General features: G+C 32.1%; 1 pseudogene; it reads right to left on the bottom strand.

The window, feature by feature from the left end:
- Window positions 1-18,586: 18,586 nt before the first annotated feature.
- On the bottom strand, window positions 18,587-19,982 carry LOC100808725 (pentatricopeptide repeat-containing protein At3g23020-like; annotated as a pseudogene).
- Between the last annotated feature and the right edge of the window lie 1,251 nt (window positions 19,983-21,233).

Genomic DNA, 21,233 nt, shown 5'->3' on the forward strand with positions numbered 1-21,233 from the left:
GAGTCACTATTCCCGTAAACTTTTACGTTTCTTCTTCCTCCTGAGCTTCCTGCTTCCTCCTTCCTCTTCGGTTTCGTGCTTCTTCTTCCTTTTTCTTCCTACTCCATAGGACCTCTCGTTGTTGCGTTCATGCTTCCGTGAAGTTGCTGATGTTCGTGGTTCTTGTTGTGTTCATGCGTTGCTGCTTCTTCTTCATCTCTATGTGGGTTCTCCTTCGAGGTAAGTTATTTCTTGAGTTTTTTTAATTTCTTCACTTGTTGGTGATGTTTGTTGCTGGTTGTTGCTGCTTGTTCTTCTTCTTCATTGCACTTTTCTTCTTATTCATTGCATTTTTGTGCCTCTGCATGTTTTGGTCTGTGAAAAAACATATAAGGATTGACAATCCGTAAGTGATTTTTTTAAAATTGTTTAGTATGTGATTTATTTGGTTATTATTTATTTTATGTATGATTTATTTGTTTATTATTGATTTTATGTATGATTTATTTATTATTGAAGTATGAAATATTTATGTTAGTTATTAGTTAGATTATATTAGATTTTAGATTAGATTAGATTTGAAAAACAAACATTAGATTTGAAAAAAAAAAATAGATTAGAAAATATAAATTTGTTAAATTATGAAACAAAAATTTAAATTGTAAAAGATTGTTAGTTTAAGAAAATTGGGTGAAAACCAAAAACAATATCTTAGTTATAAGTAACATTAGATTAGATTAGATATTAAGAAGTAATGGTTTTATGTATGAAAAAAATATGTTAGTTGCTATGAAGATTAGATTTTAGATTAGATATTAAAAAAATATTGAAACCATATTTCAAAAAGTTGGTAGTTATTTTTAGAAAATTATTGAAAAATAAATTTAAGATATTTAAAAATGTTACTTAGTTTTTAAGAAAGATTAAAACATATTTATTTTGGAAATTGTTAGAGGATGATTGAAAAAAAATATTAAAAATGTTAGTTAGTGAAAATAAAGATTGAAAACCTAATTTAAAAAAATTTGAAAGTGTTAGTTTTTTGTAGAGATTGATTGAAAACAAAAATTAAAATATTTAAAAATGTTAGATAGTGAAAATAAAGATTGAAAACCTAATTTAAATTTTTTTGAAATTGTTAGTTATTTTTAGAGAATGATTGAAAACAATAATTAAAATATTGAAAAATGTTAGTTAGTGAAAATAAAGATTGAAAACATATTTTGAAAAATATAGATTTTGTTATTTTTTTAGAGAATAATTGAAAACAAAATTTTAAATATTAAAAAATGTTAGTTAGTGAAATAAAATATTGAAAACATATTTTTCAAAAGTTGAAAATTGTTACTTAATTTTAGACAATGAGTTTTTAGGTAAAAAAATAATTGAAAGCAAATTTTTTAAAAAAATGGACATTTTGTATTTAATTTTAAAAAACAATTGAAAAAAAATACAAAAGTTGTTAATTTTAGGTAAAAAAAACTGTTGAAATAATTTTTTTAAAAAATTTGAAAATATTATGTGTTTGTAATAAGTGATTGAAAACAAAATATACGATATACGAAAATGTTTTATAGTGAAAAAAAAAAGAGTGGAAGACAATTTAAAAATTATTTGAAATTGGTATTTATTTATAAAAAATGAATGAAAATAAAATTCAAAAAAAATTGAAATATTAGTTAGTTTAAAAAAAAGATTGAAAGCATATTTTTAAAAATTATAAAATTGGTAGTTATTTTTAGAGAATGATTGAAAATAAAATTTTAAATATTTAAAAATTTAGTTAGTCAAAATAAAAATTGAATACGTATTTTTAAAAAATTTAGATATTGTTAGTTATTTTTAGGGAATGATTGAAAACAAAAATTCAAATATTTATAAATGTTAGTTACTGAACATAAAAATTCGATATGTTTTTTTAAAAATTTAGAAATTGTTAGTTATTTTTAGAGAATAATTGAAAACAATAATTAAAATATTTTAAAATGTTAGTGAAAATAAAGATTGAAAATGTATTTTAAAAAAAATTGAAATTGTTATTTGTAGAGAATGATTGAAAATAAAATTTAAGATATGATAGGTTAAGATGTTAGTTAGTTAAAAAAAATACGATGCAAATAATGGTTAAAATTAGAGGTCTTGGTCGAACTTTAGACCGAGCTATAAGAAAAGCCTTGAGGAGGAGAGACGCGAGTGACGATGATGCCCCCAGCGGTGGAAGCCTACTGCATCAGCCCGTAGACAGCGACAACAAGAGCATGTTGTCGAGGACCCTCCTAGGGCCGCGGAGGAAGAGCAGCCAGAAGCACCTGTTGAAGAATCTATTATTGATGTTGAGGGTTTTCCAGACGGACCCCATGACACATCAGTTCTCAAAGATTTTTAAAATCACATTGCTTTGAGAGTTTGAAATGGAGAGATATGTAATTTGTAAAAAACATAAACATCGTAGTTTACTAGTTAATAATTTTTGTACATGATCAATATTATTGTTTGCAGGAACATCCTGAGCTGAAACTATCTTCCCATGGAAGGAAGATGAATAAGTTTGGGAGGCCTGCTCCAAAGATTGAAGACCTTCTGGCGGCCACCTTGGCAACTAAAAATTTAAATATATAATTAATTAAATTTGAATATAACTTAGTCATTGGACTGTCATAATGGTTGATTTTTTATATAAAAAAACTCATTTGACTTCTGAAAAATTCAAATAGTGCAAAAACAATGGGGAAAAAATTAGTAAGTCACGAGGCACAAAAAAGTTATTAGCCCATATTTTAAGCTCGGCTAGTATGAAACCATCCGAACCACTTGTAACTCATCCAACTCGAAGGTCCAGTTAGACGAATACCAGCAAGCAAGAAATTAAAGGGATCACTTTGATTCAAATTGGAATTTTGGGATGTAAATCCAACTAAACTCGACTCATGATAACCCTAATAACCATGTAAAGGAGAAACAATTCCTTTAAATTATTTAGTTTATGTTTAATTTTACACTTTAATACATTTCTTGTGTTTAAACTAATTTCATCGTGTATCATTTAATTTTGATGTCCTTGGCAAATTTTATTTTTAAGTCATAATTTTTTTTATTCACAAAAATTAAATTTAAATGTAAGTAAGTTTATAACAATTTGTGACATTGCTCAACTAACTAAGCTAGACCCTTTTGTTTGAGTCATAATCTAATATAATTAATCAATTTTAATTTTTTAACGATTTTTATTTTATTTTTTCTTCTAACTTTTTGAACCGCGAGATTTTTAGTCAAAGTTTTATAATCAAAGTGATTTTGCCCTGCCAACTATATGGTAATCCAATCCATCTTTGGGAGTTTTGGGGCTTCTTGAAGGATGACATAATGAGGTATCTTAGGGAGTTCCATGCACATGGGATTCTTCCTAGGGGTACTAATTCTTCCTTCATTTCCTTGATTGCTAAGTGTGAAAACCCTCAAGGATTTGGTGACTTTAGGTCAATCTCCCTTGTCAATTGCCTTTATAAAATACTAGCTAAGTTATTAGCTAATAGGATGAGTAAGGTGTTGGGTGAAGTTATTGATTTGACACAAAGTGCTTTTCTTGGTAGACAACTCCTTGGTGGCTAATGAGGTTGTGGAGGAAGCTAAAAGGAGAAAGAGGAAGTGTCTTTTATTCAAAGTTGACTTCAACAAAGCTTATAATTCGGCGTCATGGGAATTCCTCCTCTATATGTTACATAGATTGGGATTTGCGGGTATTTGGATTAGATAGATAATAGGTTGTTTGGAGTCATCATGGACTTTGATGCTAGTGAATGGAAGTCCATCACATGAATTTAAATGAGAGGGGACTTCGCTAACACGATCCTTTGACACCTTTCTTGTTCCTTGTGGTAGCAGAGGGTTTAAGCGGGTTGATGAAAGAAGCAAAGAGGTGTAACTTGTTCTCCGGATATAAGGTTGATGATAACGGTTGTGAGGTGGGTTTACTTCAATACGCCGATGATGCTATCTTTGTAGGGGAAGTAAATTCTAGGAATGCTTTTACTATTAAAGTTATTCTTAGAGATTTTGAACTTGTTAATTTTGCAGATAGTTGTGGTGGTGTTATAGGGGTACCAAGTTGGGAGGTGGAAAAATGTGTGGACTTGTTGTATTGTCATATGCTTTCTTTTCCTTTTGTATACCTGGGCATCCTTATAGGTGCCAACCCTAGGAAGGAGCATATGCGGGAGCCCATTGTGCAAAAGTTTTCCAAGAAGCTAGCTTTATGGAAACACAAGTCCATCTCTTTGGCGGGTAGAGTTTGCTTAAGAAATCTGATATTATCCTCTTTGTCTCTGTTCTTCCTTTGGTGGGGGGATTTTTTTTTTTTTTTGGGGGGGGGGGGGATATATGGAGAACAAAAAATTTCTTAAGTGAGTTGGGAGGATATATCTATTAGTAAAGAGTGTGGTGGTTGGGTATTAGAAATATCACACACTTTAATGAGGTGTTATTGGGAAGTGGAGATGAAATTTATTTCACAATAAGAAAGGGTTGTGGGTGAATGTGCTTGAATCAAAGTATGCGGGTGGAGGAGACTTTAGAGGGAGAAAGGTGTTAGGTGGGAGTCAACATAATGGAGAGACCTTAGGACTATTTATGGGGGACCTCTCGGGGAGGGATGGTTTGATAAAGGGATTAATTGGAAAATAGGTGTTGGTGAAAAAGTGAGATTTTGGTATGATCCTAGGGTAAATGGGAAAAAGCTTCTTGATTTGTTTCCTAGACTGTTCATGCTCTCAGCACAAAAAGAGAAAACCATTGGCAATATGGATGCTTTGAGGGAAGGGGGTTGGAACTGGGATCTTATTTGGAGGAGAGAAGGATTTGAATGGAAAAAGGACTTGATACATCAATTAAATCAAGTGTTGGACAATATACCTATACTTGGTTCAGCAAAGGACTCTTGGTTGTGGAAAGGAAGCAAAGAAGGGATATATACATCTAATTTGGCTTACAATTGGATTATGTGTGTGGATAGACCTATTAAGGTGAAGGAATTATATGCTTTTTTGTGGCACATTAAAATTCCAAGAAAAGTGCTAATTTTTGTTTAGAGAATACTTAAGAACCGACTACCTACTTGGGATAATCTTACTAGAGGAAATGTTATGCAGTAAGATAAGAGGCTTTGTCCGTTGTGTTGGCATCATGAAAAGTCTGCCCAACATCTCTTTTCCATGTGTGGGGTGGCATCAGGTATTTGGAGGAAGATTTATGCTTGGAGATGTGAAGATTTTGTGTTGGTGTTGCCTACAACAATTAAAGATCTCTTTTGGCAAAATACTTCAATTGGTTATTCCCGATCTCAGTTGAGTGGCGGCAAATCATTTGTTATGCCACTGTATTCTGTATTTGGAGAAGAAGAAATGATGTAGTCTTCAATATTTCTCAGTTTGATCCAAATAGCATTTGCACTACCACAAAAATGGTCTTCTACGATGCAGGTTTTACGATGATTGTACAAAAACTGATGTTGTAAGTAAAGTGGTGGTATTTTTGTAAATAATTGGAAATTTTTAAAGGCGGTGTTGCCAAAATCGTCTTTGAAAATGCATTACGACATCGGTTCTTGTAGAATCGACGTAGAATGCGAGAATACAATGTATTTGGGAAATACGCGAATTGGCTCTCTCTCACTCCTTATGTTCATCTTCTTTTTAATCTCTCTCTCCCTCAGTTTTAGAAAACCCTAAATTATCCTCCTCACTCTCTCTCTCTGTTCGCACCTCCATTGCCATGGAGATTCCCACAGAGGCGGTGAAAATATAAAGGCACATGTGTTCGTTGCTGACGAGATTGAGTTGGATTCTTCACCTCCGAAAACTATCTTTTTTCTCGTTCCTTCACGACTGCTCTTTGGTGTTGTTGTTGTTATTTGCCCTAGTCTCTCTCTCTCGCCGCCTCTTTGCAAGTTAGATGGGACAACCACCAAGGAAATCAATTTACTGGTAGTTATTTTTTTTACCATTTTCCTCCTGTTTTTTCAATGTCTCCTTGCTTTGCCGAATCGCTTCTTCTGCTTCTTCTTCCATCTTTTTTCCTTTGAAGAAAATTTTCATTCAATTTTATATGATGCACCGATACAATACCTGAGTTGCCTTTCATCTTATGTCATTCTCTTTTGGGCAATTCATAAACTTTTTTCAATGCCCCTCCCTATTTCGAGCCCTTCTTTTTGTGTACTTTGTTGCACAGTAAGAAAGGGATCACATTGCATGTCAAGAGTTTTGAACTTGATTGAGTAATTTATTTGTGGTATTGCTGATAGATGGACTCAACAGTTATTCTTCTTCTACCTTTAATAAACTGATTATTTAGTTGTGTGTATTTGAATGACAGTGAAGAATAATGAAAAAGCTTAAGTTTCAAGAAAAGAAGCTTTTGAAGAAGGCTAATTTTTTGGAATGGAAGAAGGGAGGGGTCAGAGAGAGAACCTCAATATGCAACGCTACCATGTTACTGGATGGGACGATTACAAAAAGTATTATATATATTAAATAATTTGAAATATGAAGATATCTAACTTATGAATCAGAAAATAAACAATCACATATATGGAGGCTAATAAGTTAGACATGGGAGTATTATATATATATATATATATATATATATATATATATATATATATATATATATATATATATATATATATATATATATATATATATAAACTCAAGCTTCTATATACATAAATGTGGAATATCAAGCTTTCCCTTGTGATTTCCCTTGTACGAAGATAATCAATCTGTAGAAATGACAATCATTTTCAATCGATTTTGACCATAATCATAATCAATCTTAATTGTCTACTATATATTAGTAATTGAATCAAATTAAAAGCTAATATAGAGCTTTAAAACCAAAATTGATCAAATGACTCTCTCTCACTCTCTCCCTCTCCCTCTCTCTCTCTATATATATATTACAGACATTTCAAATTTACACACTACAAATATCTATATACAAAGTTATATATGCATTAAATTTTATATCGTTAATATATGATTCTTGAATAATCATATATTATATAACTTATATTGACAAGTGGTTAAATCAATTTTAAATAAATATTTAATACTACTAATCATATACTCTAACAAAAAATCATTCTTATCATTAGATATGTTCCTTTTCCTAAGTGAAAGAATTTGTCTAGTGAAATAATTAATTTTTTGAAATAATGATCCACGCATTTTGTTTTATACTGTATAACCAAAAAGTATTTGCAACTTCTATATTTTTTTTTTTGAAAGAGGAACATCTGTATAGTGTGTAGTAATATCCACTTTTTTTTTTTTGTAAATAGTAATCTCCACATTTAATCACATGTATTGAATAGTCTGAATGTTTTTGCTTTTTAGTGAATGAATAGTCTGAAAGCTGCAAAGATCCTTATATACGTAACATTAATTTGAAAGTATTTGTTCTTTTACATTACCTCTTCTCTTTTTTTTTTTTTAAAAAAAAGTTTTTAAAAAAAAGAAGGTAAAGTAATTCCATCGCTTATGATTAACAGAGTTGTTCACATGTGTCGTGGTCCTCTATGACCTCATTACCGAAATTTTGGACACGTGTATTTTCCTTCTTTAATCACTTTTTTTTGGGGGGAATTGAGGCAGCTTTGTTTGTTTTAGTATTTTCTTTTCTTTAAAGAGAGGGGCAGGGCAGAAGTTATGATCAACCAAATATCTTTGTCCACATCAAGTCATAGTCAAATCAACAACTTCAATATAGTTGACGATTATCCAAATCCAAAAGACACAAAAAGAAGAAACAACAACATTATATATAGTATTAATTCCTTCCTTGGCCCATAACTAGCGTATTTGCATGAAATTCTGATTGGCACAAACAACATATTCCATGAAGATTCCTATCATCGATCGATACTCAAATAATTGTAACTACAATGCTCGCCAACTCTTAATTTATAACTCCATCACTCAATAATCTCTTACAATTTAATTACAAAAGCTACCATAAGACAAAAGTAGCAACAACACCAAAAAGTAGACACCCCCTAAATCTCTCTAACGTTCTCCTTCCAACAACGTGGGGTTTCTCGAAAACACCCCATGCACATTTCCTCTTCTCATAATAAAAGAGAAAATAAACTTAGAAAAAAATTGGTTGTTTGAGTAAGGATTTTGATTTTCTGTTTTCTGTTATTTTGGTGGTCTCATTGATATGATATGATGCAAGATGCTGCTAATCCAACACATGAAAGCACGACCTATATTAGTCTAACACATTCTAAAGTGTGAAGGCAGTGAGTCCATTCTCAAGTTCTTTGGCATCACTCAGATGCAGTTTTGTGCTGATCTTTAAGAGTATGTTTGGATGGAAGAATTTAAAATTTTGATAAATTTTAAATTCTAAGAATTTCAAATACTTCAATTGAAATTCTTTTATTTTCAAAATTTTGTGTTTGGATAAAAAAAAGTTAAAATTATGAGGGTGAAAAAAAATGAATGAAAAAAAAGAAAAGATATGATTGATGTGCTAGTTATACGTGTTCCTCTACGCTCAGACCCGATCGATGTTACACGATCTCATACGGTATTTCTTGAGGAAGACTGTAAGAAGAGAATTTCAATTTTTCACCTTTTAGAAGGAAATTGAAATTCCAGATTTTTAGTTGTTTAAAATTCTGTTTTAAAATTCCAAAATTTTAAATTCTTCAAAAAAAACATCCAAACAATGAATTCTAAATTACAGAAATTCAAATTCTCTGATAAATTACTTTCCTCAGTTAAAATTTTGTATCCAAACATACTCTTAAGGTGATTTCTTTATTCCCACTTATGCTAATTAATTTCATTTGTGATGTTCTACACAAATGCTTTTGTAAGAATTTGATTATAATTTTTTTAAAATGGATGTCAGTACTTACTGGCTATGGGGTGAGAGACTTATTTACTTCAACATTGATGAAGTGGCAGTTTAATCTCTCTAATATGAACTTGTCATTATGTTAAATTCATAATCTTGACTAAAGGGCTATGATGATGCAGGAGTTATACTAAAAACAGAACATAGATTAGAGATGTTGTTCCTCTTATGTCGGGAATTTTCTTTTATTTTTCCTATGTTGTTCGATGGAGTCAACGATTGTCAGGTGGAATGCCATGTTATCTATAATTTGGGATATGCTATTTATATGATCTATGTTTGATATCTATGAATCCATTTCCTTATGTGACCTGTGATCCTTCTATAGACAGCGTACTTTGTTCAAAGAATTTATTGCCTTTCAATCTATTATAATTTTAGCCTCTTGGCACTTGATTGAAGAATTTATTCTTGAAATAATCCAGGTTAGCTTACCTAATGGTGGTGATTCAACAATATCCTCTATGAACAAACTATTCTGTATTATGAAACCTCGTCTTCAAAGCTTCAACTTATGGCAGGTGTGCCTTTGAACATTCTCAAATAATTTTTATAAGCCAAATTTTATTCCATCACAAGTACATCTTTTGTTTTGTACAAACTCAAGTTAGATGGTCATCCAATGAGTGGAGATATTTGGAGAGGAGCAACTAAGGAATCTATTGCCTTTGCTGTTCAATTGGCTAAAGCAAAAGAAAGACCTCCAAGTTTGTATTTCTAGCTCAATTTATGGTCCCTAAAAAACCTTCAAGAAAGACCTCCTGTTTAATTGAAAGTGTAAGCATGTAAAGGATGAATGGAAACTTGTTAGGAAAATAGTAATCAAGCTAAATGTCATTTTTAATTCTTTATATTTAAGTATTTTTTTGTATTAACTTTTAGTCATTTAAGTTTTTGAAAAAATTCATGGTGGCTATTTTTTTAGTTTTTAGTTAAAAACCTTGTTAAGTTTACTTCACTTACCTTTAAATCATGAGTAGCATTATATTGATGACAAGAAATATTTTTAATTTTTTTTTTAAAAAATAAAACATTTTAAGATGGTTATTTAAAAAATCATTTTAAAAAATATATATTCTAAGACGATTTTTCTAAGAACCGTCATAGAAGAATATTTTTTTAAGATGTTTTTTAATTGAATTGTCGTGAAAAGTCTTCACTTTAGACGATGTTGGTTTCAAAGACAGTTCAAAACCGTCTTTGAAAGTGGTTAGAACCGATGTTGTAGAATCTTTTATAGTAGTGTTGGGAGGATATTTCTTATCAATTTTTGTTATAACTTGTGCAAATGAAGACTCCTTTTAATTTCTCATTCATGCAGTTGTTTGTGAATATTTGTGCCTACCTAAATGGTCTTGCGGGAAACTCTTGAAGATGGTAAGTATGTAGGAAATACCTCTAATAAGACATTAGCTTTTTTATTAATATTTGTTTCAAAATCTCCAATTTTGGGAAAAAATATTAAGACCATCAATATCAAATTAATGCTCACTGTAACATAAAATTGTTCTAAGATTAGTACAACATTTTTTCATTTTATCCCTATTAATAATTTTTAATTTAAGACCATGAATATCAAATTAATGCTCCCTATAACATCAAATGTTTGTAAAAAAGAAAAGTAGAGATTAAAAAAAATAATTGCAGTTTAATATTATAAAATTTGTTCAAATAAACTCTCAATAAAAAATATATTTATTTAATATACATTTAAAATAATCAAAATAAAAATAATTTTTTAGTGACAGTAAAAAGAACTAATCTTCAATTTAATGTGTCATCTTATTATCATTTTCATTAAAATATTTTCTATATAGATCATACCATTTTTATGAAATTTAAATTCCACAATCATATCAATTACTATTTTTATTTGTTGGGAAATAATGAAAATGTATTTTATTGTTATAACTTTTTAAACGAATACTAAAATTTATTAAATACTTTAAAATAATATATATATATATATATATATATATATATATATTAAAATAACATGATTGTGTTGATGATTTAAAAACAAGTAATATAAAATTTACTATTTATAATTTAAATTATTAAAAAAAGTTTAAGTGTATGATTAAAAGAACTTAGATAATTTGAGCCTTCACTACTACAAAAGTAGCTTTTTAAGACGCGAGATTTACGTCGGTTCTTAAAGAACCGCTTTAGTATAAGGCGCGGTGGCATTTTTGTAATTATGGGAGAAATTTTGTTTTTAAAGTCGCATATTCTAAGGCGGTTACAAATAACCGCCTTAGAATGTTACCTTAATGTAAGACAACGATGATCCTCTGATAAGCCCGTCTTTGTTCCTCACGTGCGTGGCCCATACACGCTTGGAGACCTTTCCAATTAAAGCTGAACCTCTCTCCCTGAAGCTCTGCTGGGCCTTAACTCTAACCCCTCTCTCCCTGAAGCTCGTCAAACATCGAAGTCTCTACCTAGGTCTCCCTCAAACCTCGCTCTCCCTCAAACTCATCTCTCCCTATCTTAAACAACATACCCCTGAAAGTTCCTCGAAACCTCGCTCTCTCGACAACGTCCATTGTGTGCAGTGGAGCTCATGCTGTGAGTACGCATAGTGAGAGAGCCCGTGCCTGTGGACCTGTGTGACATCTCCAAGAAGTGTAGCTGCTGTGACCCGCCATGGTCTTTGCACGTTAGGTCATCGTACCGGTAAGTTTACGAATCTCCTAGCCTATAACATGCTATGATGAAATGCTGTAACATGCTATGATGAAATGTTACATGTTTTTGCTTTGAATGTAGAAATTTACTTCGATTGGTGGGTTGGTTCCACTTAATAGTTAGGGCTCAGGGGTTGACATTCTGACCCCTCGAATAGGGTCTTTAATTTATGCTACATATTTCCCCCATTTCTTGCGTTGAACTCCTCTGTACATGCTTGATGGTTTCCTGTTCTAGACCTAGAGAGCTGACACATGAAAATAGCCTAAATACTACAAGGCCTTGGCCGAATTTTCAAACCAAATAACTGAGAATATAGTTTGGCCCATTAGTTTTCTTCGATCCTAGCTACCATCTTAATTAATTGTAAGTTGTTAATTTGATACACTAGCATGGATCACAGAGGCACTTCATATAACTTGAAAAGATCCTGCATCACTTTGCTCATCAATTCATCCCCCGTCATGTTGTATTCCTCACCCATCTATAATCCAGCAACATTTTAATTAATGTTCCAACAATCGAACTTTAAATTAATGTATAATTAAAATCAGAGATATACCTGAGCAATAATGGTGATGTTGAGAGTATTTTTTCCAAGTGGTAGGACGTTGCTACTAACAATAGAAAGATGCATATTTTCATGTAAGGTGAGTAGTTTGAGCAAGATGCCCTGTCGTTTCTCACAAAGGATTTTAATAAGTACTTCCCTCTCTAACTGTAGACCTATTGCTTCGACTTGGAGTTTAGGGAGCACGTGATTAGAGTTTTTTTCACAATGAGGATGAGATTGATACAACAATTACTTTTCTTAAACACTAATTTCTGCTACTTGCTTTGATCTTATTTTAATAACCCAAACACTTACTTTTCTCAAAAAAATTGATATAGCAATTTTAGTTTTTTTTTAATAATCATAGTTAACCAATATATACACAGACGCTAGAGTTATTACTTATTGGGTATTTGTCTATTTAAGGAGAGAGAGGTTCTTTTGGCAAATGCTATGTTTGTTACTTTCTTTTTTACAAAAATCATTTTCTTTGGTCCTTTAAACATTTGGGTGCAACAATCTTGAAAAATATGTATGAGATGTAAGATTAGTTTTAAGCCCTAGGTGAACCTAAAGTTACATTCTCAAATGATTCCAACTTCGAACCAATGACTTGAAATTTTACCTATGAGTGACTACTTTTGTCAGTCTAATTAAGTGTTTATATATTTAGTTTTGTGAGTATTCAATTCCTTGTAGACCAATGATAAGTTCTAAGGGTTAATTTGGGGAATGCAAAAAATGAATTTTCGCAGCATCAGGCTGATTTATTTCTCTACCTGGTAAAAATTGCAAGAACCTAAACCTATTATATATAAAATGAGATTAAAGTAAATGAACGTACGAAAAAAAAATAAAACTACAATGTCAATTTATGGTAGGTTATACTTAAAGTATAATATCAATGATCTCTATATATTGATAATACTTAACACAGTTCAAATCAGAGTAATTAGGTGGGCACTAATTTTATCTATTGGACTATACTACAAAATGCAAGCATATAATTATTCAATAATTTTTTTTGGAGTTTATTAGAATAATGCAAAGTTTATAGTTTATCTGAGTTGTTTGCCTAATTTTCATTGTCAAGTTATCATTCTGGTTTGGCTGCAAATTTATAAGACATTACATTATTACATGTATCTCCATTGTTGATTGAAGAAAACTGAGGTTCATTCATAAACTGTTAAACCATCTGTGCCTCTGACTTTGACCACATGGTTGACTGAAGAATAGCAAGTAAAAAGGGTTTCAACAAAAAAGTATAAAAGGGTCTGAACAAGAAAGCAAGAGTCCATTATATAGGTACTTAAAAGAGCTTTGATTAATTGGTTCTCTCTAATGGCCTTTAAGGACAGCACAATAAAGCTTTTTACTTTCTTTATGGTTCCTAGACTAAGAGAAAGCAGCCGACAGTGTGGTCACTAAGGTTATATGGCGTTTGATGCTACCACACTTTCATTTTCCTAGCAAGTATCTTAGTTATTTTTGTTTTTAAGTGGACGAAAACACCGGTATTTATCAGAATGTTGTTATTTTGATTGCACTGCCTATCAACTTAACAATGAAAATAAAATCTCCAAAGTCCAAAGATAATCAATGGTAATCATATAACAAGAATTCTCTTGATTTAGGAGGTTATATTTTGACACTTCAACATCCAGTATGATTTGTCTTTATTAGAGCATTTATGATCAAGTAATTAAGAATTTGATGCATATAAGGGTAGCTTAAACTTTGAAAATAATTAAGAATATAACATCCCACTTGAACTTTGAAATGAAAGAACCACAAATTTCATTCTAATAATAAATGGGAACTTGGCACCCACACTAAGAAAAAAGCAAGTTGGGCACGAAATCAAGTTAATTTTTACCACACAACACTAGCACAACATCATATATGCTGACATTTGGTCTGTGTGTGTATATATATAAACACACTATAATGATGAAATATAAGCTAAGTTCATGATTTCTATAATAAGGAATAAAAAAATGTCGCATCAACATTTGTGTCCCCATATGTTAAGTGACTTTATTCACACCCACTAATCAATAAAGAAAAGCATGCTCTTATCTATTGATCATTATGCACGTTATTAGGCAGCTTTAATTGTTGCTTCAATCTTATTAGTTACAACTTGCTTATAATAAAGAAAGCTCCACTAAGGTTATATATAGAATACACCTAGTGAATCTCATTAAATAGTTGCTTGTGGAGCAATGCATCATTTAAAATCTGGTAGAATGTTCCTAAAATATACACCATAATTACTCTCTGTCTGCTTTTAGTTCATTTTTTTTCAGACTTCACATTATTGTTATTATATTCTGGTAATAGAGAGTTCACATTATTTTATGTCAATAATTGTGCCAAGGTCTATTGTGCCCTGACCCCATGCCATTTTCTAAAGGGTCTTCTAATTGACAATAGAGAGGGGAAGTTGAATATTCCTAGAACTCTTTTCTGAATAAAATGGAGGTAAAACAAGCTTTAACATTAATCTTTATGTTTCACAATTGCCCCACAACTAAATTGAAGCTCATCTTCGTTGTTGTGATGATTGACTGCCACTCATTGTTGGCATTTTCTGACAGAATATGGTGAGAAGCTACACGAGTTCGAGTAATTTAAATGCACTGCTTAGGAAATAGTAAGTAGGAATATGATGGCACTTCGCAACATGTAGACCCACAAGAAATTTTCTCATTTAGCAGATGATGATAATTGATATATGGGTATCTATTCCAAGGAGTAGTCCTTTGTCTAGTTATAGTTGTCCATTTCAGTGAACAATAATAGTAGTGGAGTAAGTTACTCCAATTAGTGGGATAGAACAAACAAAAAGGTCTTAGGGGGGGTTTTGGTTTATAGCTTGCAAAGATCACTAAAGTCTAAAAATCACTAACTGCATTAATCCACTAACTCAGTTGCTCTTGTTTAATTAATGGTCTCATTTAAATTTTAAGTATAAAGATGTATTAAATACTCAAAGGAAGAACTTCATCACTATAATAATCCTATTTGGACTTGAGTAAAATTGTTCCCATAACAAATATATGTGGTCTTTAAAATATAAATAAAATTATAGTTTAAAATATATGTGGTCTGTAAAATTGTTCCCCTAACATGTGTTTGTTCATGACCTTTTTGCTTGCTCCTTTCTTTGAACCCTAGCGCATGTTTGTTCACCTTTCTGCTTGGTCCTTTCTTTGACATTCAACATTGAACTTCTGCTCTTTGACATTGTAGCCCTACCCCTTCTTCCATTGAACTGGACGAGGTCGACTTCATCACTCCAACTTCCCGGCTTCAAGTTTCATGAAGAAAGAGATTGGTTAGTGACTTACAAACTTTGTTAGGTTAAGGTTATTTGAAGGTTGTTTTTGGTTAAGTGGTTCGTGTACTGTTGAATAAAGGTTGCGGGTTCCATATATAATTTCTTTTAATGGTGATGTTTGCTAATTGTGGTTGCAGGGAAGACACACGGATGTCATCAGTGAGTTGTTGGTGAAGAAGCTAATGTGTTTTTGACTGGGCTGCAAACGGGTCAGTGGATTTTTTTTATTTAAGCTTTGGTTGATGTTCATATGATGTTTTATTAATTTTATATTTTGTTCATATGTTAAAGTTTGTTCATATACAGATGAATGTTAGCTTGACATGGTAATTGTTATGATGATAATAAATTTGTTGGTCTTTAATCCCTTCCAGAAGTTAGTGTAGAAGCCTAATTTTAGTGAAATTTAAATTAAAATGGTTCATTGAAGTCATGAACTTCATTCCTTTTGTGCAATTTCACTCCCCAATCTGTTATATTACTCCAAATCCAATCAGTTATTTTGTCATCCTCGACTGCTAATTCAATTCCATCTTCCAGCTCCCTCTCAATGAGATCATCCTCATCCATACGAGGTAGGAAACTCAACTAAAATAATAATAGTATGTGAAACAGACAATACAAATACTTGATTACAAATCCCTACTGAAAAGTAAAATTCTTGTACTCAGTCTTAGTATATAGACATCCTCTGAAACATATACAGTCCTTAGACAATTTCTGTTAGGTCCCAGCCAGAGACAGACAGAATTAGGAAGGTTTGTTCTCATAAGACAAATGGACCCACTAGTGAGGAAAGGCCCAATACTTAGACTTGTTAGACCGAAGTTAGTAGGTTGACAGTTATTCTATTATAGTAGGTTGTTAAATAGTAAAGGATGTAACAGAATGAGGGGAACATCCCTTGGAGGACTTCTCTCCTTATGCCCAATTCTATCCAGTATCAATTCTTTTATGTCCATCTGTGATTTCATTCTTTCTGTTCTTCTGTTTACCACTCTCCCCATGCAACCTTTCAACTTTACAGAATTTTAGAAAAAAATTCCAGACTGAATGTCCAAATTTATATGCTTGTAAAAAAAAGATAATGAAAAAAATCTCATTCATATATCTTATCAGATAATAATGTTAAATATACCTTAACAATGCAGTGTGCAAGATTAAAATTATCTACTGTCAAACCATATCTTCTCCATACACCAAAGAATGTAGCATACAGGACCAATTTCTGCCCAGAAAAAAACTTTTCCTTCTATCCTCATTCCTCGTATATACTAAATTACTTTAGTCCTTGAAATGAACAAAAAGAGGAGAAAGCAGTTCATGTAGTTCCAAAGAGGTTTCAACAATCCAATTCCCATTACTGATCTTGAAGGATACTCGTAGTAAAAGTCAAAACTTGTTCCCATTCCAGAATCCTGCAAAACATTAGAGACATGTAGTCATGATTAGGTAAAATGATGTCTCTTTGAAATGTTGTTACTATTCTGGCAGAGAAAATGATCTTTAAGAAATGAAGAGCAATGTTCAGCAACTACAAACCATATATACAACAAATATCAATTTATCCTACATTTTTCAGATATCCCCATATATTTTGCATACAACAGGGTTTATAAACTTTTGGCTTACTCTTTTTCAGTTTTGGATATTACAAACATAACTCTTTTCTCAATGGTATAAGTAAATGTAAATCTATCTTAAAGGAGTACAAAATTAGGGAGAATAAGTGTTAGTCTTAGTGCATACTGTGTTAGCTTATTCATTAGCTAGGATATGGATGAAGATGCAAATTTTCTGCAAAACATGTACATATATATAGCATACAGTACGGTTAAATTAATTAAAGTGTGTTGATTTAATGAAAGGGATGTATGTCCCTTCAATAAGTCTAACTTACAAAGTAAAGAGATACTCTGGAATTGGGAAAAGGAATAAAAGGGTAAAAATATATTGGGAAGTCGAGGAAGGTTAGATATAATTAGGCTTTGTTTATGCTATTCTCTAAATTATTTAGACCAAGTTTGTTATTATCAAAATAAAAATAGAACTTACATTAAGTTCTTTATATTTTTATCATCAAATTTTTTTAATTGGTATCTTTTTAGAGGTAAATTTGTTTAAAACACAATTAGGCATTAAATATAAATATGCCTATTAATACATTGTGTAAGACCAGTTCTTTTTACTAACTTAAAACTTACATGATTGCTTTGCCCATATAATTTTGTTTTAGTTGAAGTGAAAGTAAAGCAAAGAGAATCTGTCAAATTGCCAATTAATTGCCACCGCCTCCCCAATGTAGTAGTGGAATTGAAATGCGGTTTGGGGTTTGGGGGAAATTTTTAATAGCGCCCGAAGAGGGTCGATCTCTGTGTATGTGTGACTGTGTGTGTGTGTCATGTCTCTTTTGGCATATGTTGTGTTCCCCTACTTTCAGTGTTCCGCCATCTCGCCGTGGTCCGGTATTAAAAGAGCAGTTGGTTAAATAGGAAAATAAAATTTAATTAAAGACTAATAAAAATTTGGTCTATTATTTTAATTTTTGTATCAGATTAGTCCCTTAATAATAAACTTAGTTTTAAAAATTGATCGATCCAATCAAGACACTTAATCATTAGGACAATGGTTGAATCAATTCATCACTAATCAAATTACACTTGGACTCTATTAAAAAATTTACATCCTTACTAATGAATTGATATAATATTTTACATGATGGCAAAAATAAAATTTCATAATGACAAAATATAGTTTTATGTCACAAAATATAATTTGTTAGGCAACAAAATAAGATATTTATATTTTTTTCAAGAGTGTTATGGTGCACAAGTCTTTTAAACGGTATGTAGTGGACTACAAGTAATGCCCATTAGATTAATCTCATCCTTATATTATTATAGTGCATCATCTACATTGTATTTCTTCTTTGTTCACCGTCTTCCACTGTTGTGGGTCGAAAATCTGCTACTATTATTCTGCAATCATAGAGCTTCATTTCGCACCGCAAAATAACAATTTTTTACGACAATTTCTTCCTATCCAACACTCTCTTCTTTGACGACATCATCTACATTTTTTATGACAATTTCTTCCTATCCAAGTCCTGCCTCCTGCATTTTTTTAAGATAAGATTTGGCAATGTGTGGCTTGTCAGCACTGGCCAAAATAGGAATGAGAGAATTGTAGCTGCATTTGTTTGCAACAACACCAAATTTTTTCATACTATCAAACAATTGGTATGCTTTATCATAGCATTTTCCTATCCCATAAGCCTTAATCATCACATTAAACTCAAGGACAGTGAGCTTCTTCAATTCTTTGCAGAAAATAAAGACTTCCTTGGCTGCTAAAGTATACCCCCGCTCTCCATATGCATCAATATTGGCAGAATAACAATCAGAACTGATATTTCCAGCTAGGTGAAACCTCTTGAACCACAACCACGACTGCTCAAGCATACCTGATTCTACATACATTCTAGTCAACGCAAATTGGGTGAATTCATCAATCTCAAGATCCCTTTCGTCCATCTCCTGTATAAGCTCTTCTGCTTCTCGAACCATTTTCCTAGTCGAGTATGCATACAACAGGGTTTGGTAACTCACAACGTCTGCCTCAAGGAGGCCTCTTTCATCCTTGCAAATTATTTAGCTGCCAATTTGACCTTATTATTCTTAATATTAAGATAAATGAGGATGTTATACGTCCAAGTGTCGGGTACACACCGAAACTCTCCCATTTTCTGGAACAACAAACAAGCTTGTCGTAACCGTCCACAGTTTCCATACAAGTGAATCATTGTATTAAGTGTAACTGTATTCAAGGATCTGCCTTGTCTGATGATCCTAGCAAAAGTTTCACATGCTGCGCGAAATTGGCCACCCTTCCCATACGTGTCAATGAAGGTAGCATATGTATGAGATCTTAAACAAACATTGGTATGTGATACTAATTTATCATCCACACCTAATCTAAAAGGTGCACCTCTTATCCATCTCCTGAAAAACTCTTGAGCTTTTTGAAACTCTCCGGCCCTCTTGTACAAGAGAACAACAATCCCCATGGTGACCTCATCAGGCTCCATTCCTTGACTTTGCATCGTCTTAAGCCAAGCAAGTGCTTCCTCTTTGAGTCCATATTTACTATAAGCATCAATCAAGGTCCCATAAGTGGAATTCACAGGGGCAACCCCTTTCGCATTCATTTCGGTCCACAAACTCTCCACGAGGTCCCACTTGCGTGCTCTGCCGAGGGTGCAAAGCATTATGTTGTAGTGAATGACGTCCAAGGTGAATAAAACTTTTAGAATAATATAGTGCTCTACTAGGCCTCTACCCTTTAGAATCGACCCACCGTTTCCCTTGATCTAAAAGCTAGCCAGCTAGGCAGCCAAAAATGGAGCAATCATAAATAATGGAAAACAAATGAACAAAAAATATAATAATTTTCAAAGACAATAACAACACAAACGAGCCTCATGTCACTCATGAATACCCTTACGTACAGAGAATTTAATTACTTGACTTCTGTACATAATTGGTATTGTTATACACCTACAAAATCGGGCCTTGGTCAATGGATGTTGTACTAATTGAAGTAATATTTTTGTGTAATTCAAGCTCTAATTCAATGTAATTAAATTAGTGTGCACATAGCAACTTTGGCATGGTATTATTATCATGTGAAAGAAGCTTGTTGGCCTCAACATGTTAAAGAATACATAAGTATGCTTTTCCCTGTTCTGGTCAAGTTAAGATGTTAGCCAAAACGTAATTTGTTTCCATTTGACAAAATATTTAAATTATCCTTATTTCACTTAAAATAAACCTCTTTACTGGTTGTACTATTTTATAAACCTTAAACATGATGCATTGTTATTTGAGTATGATTGATCCAGCTGATAGTTTCTCCCATTGATGGTACAGGTTATATGTCGTCATTACGACATTTGTGTTAGTGTTTTCCCTGTAACTGCATCCCCGCACTCGTTGTCGTTGGCACTGAGCATCTTTCGAGGTATGTCTCTATTTTTAAAAAGTGGTATGATTGTAACATGTCGTTGTTCAAATATTGGTATTGTTTCATGTTACTAGTTAGTTGCATTATTAGTGAACCTTAGTTGCCCGTTCGAGATTCGATACATCGATTAATACAGATAGTTTGAATTAATCGATGTATTGATTCTTGAATTGTCCGTTTGGACAGTTTGGGATGACATATTTTTATAGTTGAATCATACGTAGAGGTAAATTATATTTTGAATGATTTGAAGAAATTTCGGTATACTGCATTTGACATTGTTCTTCGGGTGCATATTTGATTGCGGTGATTGTTCACACATTCACCGCTTTCATCTTGTGTACTTGAAGACCAATGCGAAATGCTGCTGAAATTTCATCAAATCACTCGAAAGAGATTTTACTTGTACGTTTGATTCAACTATAAAAAAATGTCTTCCTGAATGGGATAGGGCCACACCTTCAATGCAAAAAAGTGAGTTTAGCATGCATGACAGATAACTTATTGATTGTCATGAATAGAAAAGACGAAACATGGATCGAAGTTGGATGAAAGCAAAACGCATCAGTGACGAGTATGAGAACGGGGTGGAACAATTTCTACAGTTTACGCAACTTAATGCTGAAAGTTTAAGGGGCAATTATTTTTGCCCATGTGTTAAATGTCTTAATGGTAGACGTCAGTCAGTTGATGAAATCCGATCACATCTGATATGTTACG

Source organism: Glycine max, chromosome 18 (assembly GCF_000004515.6).
Source record: "Glycine max cultivar Williams 82 chromosome 18, Glycine_max_v4.0, whole genome shotgun sequence".
Lineage (NCBI taxonomy): Eukaryota > Viridiplantae > Streptophyta > Magnoliopsida > Fabales > Fabaceae > Glycine > Glycine max.